General features: G+C 51.5%; 1 non-coding gene across 1 annotated transcript; it reads left to right on the plus strand.

Moving 5' to 3' along the window:
* Window positions 1–1,961: 1,961 nt before the first annotated feature.
* TRNAE-UUC lies at window positions 1,962–2,034 on the plus strand. The gene has a single exon. It is a non-coding gene; the product is annotated as a tRNA-Glu (tRNA).
* The last annotated feature ends 7,451 nt before the right edge of the window (window positions 2,035–9,485 follow it).

Genomic DNA, 9,485 nt, shown 5'->3' on the forward strand with positions numbered 1-9,485 from the left:
ACACGGAGCCCTTTACACTGAATCATCCATTTGTTCACAAAACATCCTGTCTGTGCCAGCTCGGGTTAGGTGCTAGTCATCTAGCTCATTTATCTTTCTTTCTCTTGTGGAGGCAGTGTTCTAGGCAGAAGGGACAGGCCCCAGCAGCTCTAGAGTGTGGCTGGAATCAGTGAGGGTGGGGTTGGCAGCATGTGGGGGAGTAGATGAGGAAGTGTCCTAGTTACCGTTGTAAATAGGAAGCACTAAGCCAGACTCACACGTCACTCTTGTACTAGTAAAGCTCATAAGCAAATGTTGGTTGAATGAAAGCCATCAGAAGACAGGAAGCTCACACCTGAACTTCTAGGTGGCAGGAAGGAAAGGTTCTCGAATGTCTGAGAACCTGCGTGAGCATCATTCCGGGAGAGTGAACCAGGAGCGAGGTTCAAAGACTGCAAGGAACCCCCCGACCTGACCAGGCAGAAGCTAAAAGCGTGTCCCCAGTGACATATAATTGCTTTACAATGTTGTGCTAGTTTCTGCTGCACAACAAAGTGAATCAGTGTATGTATACACATATCCCCTCATTCTTGGACCTCCCACTCCCCCACCCCCATCCCACCCCTTTAGGTCACCACAGAGCACCAAACTGGGCACCCCAACAATTGATGGGGTGCCATGAGTCTTTGACTCAGGTCATGCACCTCCTGCCTGGCAGGCTTGGACTGGCCCCAGTGGTTCTAGCGAGGTCAGCCAGGAGCCAAGTCAGCTTTTCAGACTTTATGTTAAAGGCCCACAGGTGGGGGAGGGATAAAGTGGGAGTATGAGATTAACAGATGCATGTTTCCATATATAAAAGAGATAAATGACAAGGATTTATTGTGTAGCACAGGGAACTATATTCATTGTCTTATAATAAACTATAATAGAACAGAATGGGAAAAAAGAATATAGATATGTACACAGGCTTCCCAGGAGGCTCAGTGGTAAAGAATCCATATACCAACGCAGGAGACACAGGGGACACAGGTTCGATCCCTGGGTTAGGAAGATCCCCTGGAAGAGGAAATGGAACCCACTCCAGTATTCTTGCCTGGGAAATCCCATGGACAGAGGAGCCTGGTGGGCTACAGTCCATGGGGCTGCAAAGAGTCAGATACCACTGAGCAACTGAGCACACACACACATACATACACAGGTTATTTATAATTGAATCATTTTGCTGAATACCTGAAACTGACATGATATTATAAATCAATGAGACTTCAATTATAAACAAACAAGGGGCCCAAAGGTGAATCTTCCTGGGATGTTCCCCCCAAACCCCTTGCCCATGTTTCTTCCTGCTGGGAATGTCCACCTTGCTCTGCACCCCAACCCCTAATACAGCTGGATTTCACTAGTGGAAGTAATACTTCCAGTTACATTAGAATTTCAGATAAACAACCCATAACTTTTTAGTCTAAGTATGTCCCTTGCAACATTTGGCAACTCTGTGCCACCCACATCTGCCTGAACTGGCCCCTGGGTCCTCTTCTCTAGCCATCCCCTTGGGTGGGGTAGCTTGGAGCAAGGTGGTCAGTTGAAGCCTTGAGGAGGAGCCCAGGAGCTGAAGGACGCAGAAGCATCAGGCTGAACCTCTGAGGGCAGACCTAGACCAGGATCGAGTCTCAAACTTCTTAACTCCCACCTACTGAAGGGCTGCTGGCACCTAGCTTCTCTGAGCCTGTGTTGTCCTCTCTGTCAAGTGGGGATATTACTAGTACACATAGGTGGTTGTGAAGGTTGAAGGAGGGCACTGGGCACAGAGCCTGGCATAAACTGAGTGCTCCATAAATAGTAGGCATGACCACAGGCTTACCCATTATTATCTGTATTTTGTTAATTATTTATCACAATAAGAAATGATTATTAGCATAGCTCAACATCTTGTTTTGCCTACTAGTCTATTGCCAGCATCTAGAATGATGCCTGGAGGGACTTGCCTGGTGGTCTAGTGGTTAAGACTCTGCACTTTCAATGCAGAGGGTCTGGGTTCAATCCCTGGTCGGGTAACTAAGATCCCACATGCTGCAACTAAAAAATCCTGCATGCCACAATGAAGATTAAAGATCCTGTGTGCTGGAACTATGACTCAGTACAGCCAAATAAATACTTTCTTTAAAAAAAATAATGTTTTCAGTCTTCCAACTTTATTGAGGCTTTCAATGGCTAAGTCTAAGATCTCTCTTGGTAAATGTCACACTGCATTTGAAAATATATGGGTAATTTTCAAATATCTTTGGATGTTGTTTTCTAACCTAATTCCACAGTGATAAGAGAACAGACTCTGTAGGATTTCAATACTTTTAGACCATCAAACTTTTGCACCTGATCTTATGTCCCTGGATATGTTTCAGTGTTTATAGTCTGTGGGAACTTGAATAGAATTTATATCCTACTATTGTGTGAAAATTGTATAAATCTTAATTATGTTGAATTGGTTCATGGTGATTTTCAGGTCTACTATATCCTTCTACTTTTCTGTCTATTCATTCTATTAATTTTTGAGGGCTTGATATTGAAACTCCAACTAAAAATCTTAATTTATCTACTTAAAAAGAATTGTAATATTAAAAAAGAATTTGAATATATAGTGGAACTATATGTAACTGTGTTCTGTATTTTCCAAGTCTCCTGTAAATGTATTATTACACTTTCATAATTCAAAAAATAAAAAAGAAAGAGAGAAAAAAACAAATCATCTTTGGTTAAAAAAAAAAGGATGATGCTTGAAACACAGTAGGTGCTCAGTAATTATATGCTGAGTGACTACTAAATAGTGGGGGGAGTTCTTTGCCTGCAGGTAGTCAGGAAGGGCCCAGGCACACAGCCTGATTCCTGACGTTGACCCAGACTGCTCCCATTTGATCAAACCTTGCCGCAGCATTGCGCTAGTGATAAGTAAACAAGACAAGTGGGAACACAGAAAATCCAGGCTGAAGTGTGTGGCTTTGTTTCCACTGAGTTCTGGGAAATCAGACCTGTGACAGGAGGCGGGTGGCCCCTGGGTGCATGTCGGGATCCTGGCTCCTGTCGAGAGCCCCGTGGGGATGGAGGATGTCACCGTCCCAGGGTCCCAGTCCTGCCCATCACTCCAGGCAGATGGGGAGGAACCTGGGAAAACAGACACGGGATGGGCAGTCACACATTTTCTGCTCTAGACGTCCTTCTGTCTGGATGTCCATCAGGCTGGATGGCGTTGCAGAAGGACATAGCATCCCACAGTCCATTTCTGAGGTCAGAGTTCTGGCTTCACAGTTTTAGGGGGGCAGTGCATGCCGTGCATGCATGTTCAGTCTTGTCCAACTCTTTGCAACCCCATGGACTGTAGCCCGCCAGGCTCCTCTGTCCATGGGATTTCCAGGTAAGATTACTGGAATGGGTTGCCATTTCCACCTCCAGGGGATCTTCCCTACCAGGGATCGAACCCATCTCCTGCGTCTCCTCCATTGGCAGGAGGACACCTGGGACTCTAATTGAGATTCCCTACAAGCTCCAAAGGAATCCTAAGGGAAATCAGTCCTGAATATTCATTGGAAGGACTAATAATGAACCTGAAACTCCAATACTTTGGTCACCTCATGCAAAGAACTGACTCATTGGAAAAGACCTTGATGCTGGGAATGATTGAAGGCAGGAGGAGAAGGGGACAACAGAGGATGAGTTGGTTTGATGGCCTCACCAACTCGATTGACATGGGTTTGAGCAAACTCTGAGAGTTGGTGGTGAACAGGGAAGCCTGGCGTGCTGCAGTCCATGGGGTCACAAAGAGTTGGACATGACTGAGCGACTGAACTGAACTGACAAGCCCCAAATGTGACAAGTCTGATCCGAGCCTGGACCTTCTCCCACTCCAAATCTGCTTCTCTCCAGGTCAGGTCTCTGCCTCTGACTGTGTACCTCCAATTGTCCTGGATCTCATGCCAGAAACCAGAAGGTCTCTAGACCTTTCCACACTCCCTCTCCCCACATACAATCCAGCACCATGCGTTGTCAATTCTACCTCCAGTTACCCCTGCTTGTCTCCATACCCACTGCCACCATCCCCATCCTGCCTTCTGGCTGCCTCCTGCCTGCTACGTCCTAGGACGTCCTGCCTCTCACCTATTCTCCCTGCATCCACTCCTGAATGCTGGCCTCTGCCAGGCTAACCCCAGTCCTGTGTACTTTCTCCCCGCTTTTCTCAGCTAATTCCTGGTCAGCCTGCAGGTGATGACTCTTCAATGACACGCACATAGTCAAGCCAATCACAGACACAGTGACCCTCACTCCTGAATATTTATTTATAAAATTTATTTGGCTGCACCAGGTCTTAGTTGTAGCATACGTGATCTCCTTTGAGGCCTGTGGGATCTAGTTCCCTAACTAGGGATGGAACCTGGGCCCCCTACACTGTAAGCTCAGAGTCTTAACCATTGGACCACCAGGGAAGTCCCATCTCCTGAATATTTAAACAAGGGCCTTCTAAGATCGAGATCAGTCTTGATCAGTCTCCTGCATGACCCAAATTCCACTTTTATGCCCAAGCATTTAACTTTGATACAGGAATATGATCCAATATGCAATCCATAATTTAATTTTCCAATAGTCCCTAAAATTAGTGACCAGCCTTATTTTTCTTTAATCCAGGATCCAAACAAGAATTACACGTGGTGGCTGGTCGCAGGCCCTTTTTGTCTTCGTGATTTTCTGGTAGCATCTGAGCTTGCCCACAGAAGCCCTAATCCTTCTCTAAGCAGTAGCTTCTTTAATCATCTGCTTTGCCAGCTCTCTGAGGGCTGGGCTGAGTCTGTCTTTGGTTTGGTTTTGTTCCCCAGAGTTCCAGGCATATAGATGGCAGGCAATAAATATTTTTTGAAGTTGAATCTAGGAGATGACAGGAAATCTCCTGTGCTCATAACTGTGTTGTCCTTTGGTGATAAAATCTGCACCCCATAAAGAGGGTGCAATAGAGGAAGTACTGCAAATTCGAACTCTTGAGTCTGAACCATGGAAAGCGAGGACCTTGAAAACCACAAGGGCAGCTTGTCTCTGCCCAGCGTGTGGTGTCCATTCAGATCACCAAGGCAGACAAGGGACAGCCAAGGTAGGGGTGCGGGGGGAAGGGCAGAGTCAAAGTTGAGTATCTTTCTGCCTCTTTCTGCGCTGGGTCCCAACATTGCCCAGCCGTCCACATCCAGGTTCACAAATTCCCAGGCGGTCTGGGGCGCTGTGGGTATGTGAAAAGGCAAAGCTGGGACACAGCACATGCTTCCTGGATTATCAGCTCAGCAAGGTCATTCATTCTCCGAGGCCCTCTCACTGGCCAGAGGAGTTACACGCTGGCTGGAATAACAATGGCCTGGACTGGGTTTTTGGAGCAGGAAGGCCCAAACAGCCCTGCGAGACGGAGAGGTCATTGAGAGTCACCAATATTTATTGACATAGCCATGACTGTTCCTGGGACAGCTGTGAATCAGAGGAACTGCCGGGAATAGCACTCAAAGGCCAGACTCACACTGTCTGACCAGCTGCCTGCGGGCGTCTCTCCCCCACCCCCACCCCCAGCAGTGGGGCAGGAACCTCCGGCTTGGGTACTGGGGGTGCAGGGTGGGGTGGGGGGGAAGCACAGCAGAGTACCTGCTTCTAGCCGATGTTGTTGTGCTGAAGATAAATCTCATTGCTTCCTTCATTCAACACATTCATAGTGGGCTCCTGCCATAGGCCAGTCAAAGTTCTAACCACTGGATTTGGCTATTCAGGCTATATTTTTTGAGCACCTACTGTGTGCTAGGTGTTATCTGGACACTGGGTTCAAGTTAATTTTTTTGGGGGGGGCTTCTTTTAAAAAAATTTTAAATTTATTTTTAATTGGAGGATTGGGCTTCCCTTGTTAATAAAGGACACACCTGCCAATACAGAAGACTCAGGTTTGATCCCTGGGTTGGGAAGATCCCCGGAGAAGGAAATGGAAACCCACTCCAGTAGTCTTGCCTGGGAAATCCTGTGGACAGAGGAGCCTGGTGAAGTTGGTGATGGACAGAAAAGCCTGGCGTGCTTCAGTCCATGGGATCGCAAAGAGCTGGACATGACTGAGCAACTGAACTGAGTGACTTTCACTAATACACTAATTGGAGGATAATTGCTTTCCAGTATGATGTTGGTTTCTGCCATACATCAGCATGAGTCAGCCATAGGTATACATATGCCCCCTCCTTCTCGAACCTCCCTTCCACTTCCCATTGTCCTTCATTATTTTGAGCATCTACTATGTGTGTGCCAGGCGTGGTATTAGAATGCTAGCTCAGGGCAACCTAAGGCAATAAAGTAATTTCCAGTACCAGGCTCTGCCCTCATTCTTTTGGGTCCTGGCCCTGGTGCCGTGGGCAGGAGAGGGCAGTGGTTCCTCAGCCCCACAGGGACCTGGTCTCCCCAAGCTCAGTCCCTCGAGGGGCCGGCAAGGGTGGGAGGCCCAGCTCCAGCCCAGGGCAGCCAGGCCTGGCTGCTCACAGGCCGTGCAGCAGGCTGGCCTCAGCTCTCACCGGCTCCCGGGGTGCCTCTCCTCTGTCAGAGTGGCCCCCGTTGCCAGGAGATACCAGTACAAAACAGTGCTGGCCATTCTGCAAACCTGGCGTCGCCCCCGGCCCCGAGGGCCACTGCAAGGAGCCCAGTCCTCTAATTAGAACCGGCCGGCTTGGCCTGCACCCAGCCCAGGCCCAAGTTGACTTCAGTGGCCATAAAACTTGCAAACTTTTTCCTGTGGGCTCCCTCGAGATGCAGCCTGCAGGAGCCTGGGAGGCGAGTCACTTCCCCTGGCCGTCGGCCGGGCAGGTGCAGCTGCGGCCTCTGGCCTCCTGGACGACAGAGGCTTCAGGGTGGGGGGCTGTGTGCTGGCTCACACCTCCCAGGGCCTGGCACACGGGGGCACTGGAAGGGGATGGCTGAGCAATTGAGCCCCGGCCCCCCTCACGCCTACAGAGGGCTCTCCCAGCATCCTTACCCCTTCCTGCTGACCCAGTGCAAGGCTCAACTCAGGGGCACTTCTCAGGTGGTTCTCAGTGGCTTCTCTGGGCTTCTGTACATCTGTGATGCCATTTGCCTATCTCCTGGGAATTCCTCTAAGACAGGGACTGGTTTTGTCTATTTCCACATCTCACCACCATCCATGGGGCTTGGCAGAGAGCACTGTTCAGGGATGTTTGTGGGCAGCTGAATTGGAGGCTCAGTTGCAAGTCCCCAAACCCCTTATGTGTCCTGACAGGAAGGAACCCACCCCTCTTCTCCAGGGGCAGAGATAGCAAAGCCAAACTCCTCCCCGCTCCAGACCCCTGGAGGTTGGCGTGGCCTGGGCCATCAACATCTCCAGCCAGGTGGACCCGGCTCTTTCCAGCTCATAGGCCAACTTCCATGCAAGCCCGGGCCGAGGTTTTCACTTGGAGAAGATCCCCATGATTGGGCTCGCCAAGGACCCAACTTGGAATCTCTGACTAATCCCCGCTGCCCGCCCTCTAGGCCTGGGTACAAGGCAGCAGCTGGCACTAAACACTGCCCCCCCAACCCCCGCCAGGTTCTCCTCAGTCCTGCCTGTGTAAGAGGTAGTCGGGGTGGGGCTGAGCTCGACACCCTGAGGTCTTCTGGTTCCTCTTTGCACCCCAAAGCCCATGTCAGTTTGCAGAGAGCCATCAGCCCCGATGGGTCTAGCCCCAAGAACTGCGTGCAACGGTTTCCAGCAGGCCCAGCCTGGTTGCATGTTTTCTGGAAAGATGGCTGCACTTTTCGGAGCTCTGGAGGTGTTTGTCCACACCAGAGGCAGTGGGATCCCCTGGTAGGAGGCCAGGGGGAATTGTTGTCAGCCCAGACGAGACTTCAAAGGGCTTCTCAGGGCTCCCTGCTTCGGCCTCCAGCTGCAGGATGGGTCGAGCTGCCAGCCGGCAGCTGGCAAAACAGGGCTCTGCTTGCTCGAAGCACCAAATGGCAAACAAGGACGGTGCCCAGAAACAGCCCGTGGATCCCAGTGACATCGGGATCCTCCCAGGGAGGGGGCTTGAGGGCAGCTCCTGTTAAAAGCCCAGGCAGGGGCTCGGTGGGGGGAACCCAGGCTGGTCTCTAGTCACCTCTTCCAGGGTCATGCAAGGTAGCTCTTGCTGGTTGCTTAGTTACTAATTTTTGAGGGACCCCATTGGGGCATAGTGGGGACTAGAAAGACTGTGCCATGATGCCAAGACAGAGGTGAGAGTGGTGTTTACTGCCCTGCAAGGGCCTGCCTGGCTTGATGATGGATGTTTGGGATAGAGTGAAAGGGGAGCCCACGGGGGTGAGAGAGAGCGGGGGTGGGGTGAATGTGAGTCCAGGCTGCCCTGGGATCTGAGGGGAGTGGGGAGGCCAGTCCCCTGTCCTTGTGGGTGGGGCCCACCAGTGAGTCCAGAGAATGAGGTCTTGGTGGGCCACATCCCTGGCCAGGAGGGAGGTGGGGAGGAGAGGAAGCAGCGAACAGGCTGAAGCTGCAGCTGACCCTCCTCCCCGCCTTTTCCCAGCTTCCCTCACCCCCTCCAGGCCCCGCTCCTCCTATCCCCACGGTGATCCTAGCAGGGAATGTGAGAAGGTTCCCGTCCCCCCTGCCCCCCTCCCCCTGCCCCGGCCACCTGCCTCTGGTCTCAAACGTTCCCGTGTGACTCAGGAGGGTGGAGAAGCAGCCTGGAAGCGTCTCCGCATCCTCTCTCATCCCCTCCCCGGCTGCCGGCCAGCATTCCCCACCTTTCCTACGGGACCCGGATGGCCTGCCTGACTCCTGGGTCCTGCAGAGCACATGGGATTTGAACCCTGCTTCCACTCAGGAAAAACCTGGCTTGTCCAAGGGTGTGGCTAGCCAGCCTTGGCCAGGGGCCCTGTGCCAGCTGAGCAGTGCCCGGACTTGTCCACTGCAAACAAGGCTTCACCAAAGAGTCCTTTTCAATCTCTCCAGCTGCTGGTCACTGATGGCTAAGCGGAGGGTTCTGGACTCTGGAATCCCTCCTGGGGGAGAAGCCTGCCAGGTCCAGGAGCGCGTCTAGCCCCCAGCCCAGAGGGACCTGTTTCTCCCCAGGACAGGAGCCTCAGGGCCCAGCCCAAGCAGAGTGACTTAAGCTATGGAGGCCTCAGTTCCCTGGAGTCCAGATGAACAGGATGTGGGAGGTGGGGGTGGCTGGGCTTTTTACAGAGTGGCCCTGAGGATGGCAGAGAGCAGCAGGGCATCAGCCACAGCCGGAGTGCTCTACTGGGGAGTCCTTTCCCTTCCTGGGGTTTGCTGAGACCAGAATGCTTCTGTAGGCCCAGAGCCTTGTCCACAAACACCACTGCTGGGGTCCTAATGGCTGAATGAAGGCTGCCAGGACACTGCTGAGTGTGGAGTCAGTCCTGGAGGTGCCAGCTCAGGGAAGTGTGACCATTTTGGTATCCACCTCCCTCTCCTCTCATAAATCACTCACTTTGGGGGAATCTTTTTTTGT

The sequence above is a fragment of the Cervus elaphus genome, chromosome 14, assembly GCF_910594005.1.
Source record: "Cervus elaphus chromosome 14, mCerEla1.1, whole genome shotgun sequence".
Taxonomy (NCBI): domain Eukaryota; kingdom Metazoa; phylum Chordata; class Mammalia; order Artiodactyla; family Cervidae; genus Cervus; species Cervus elaphus.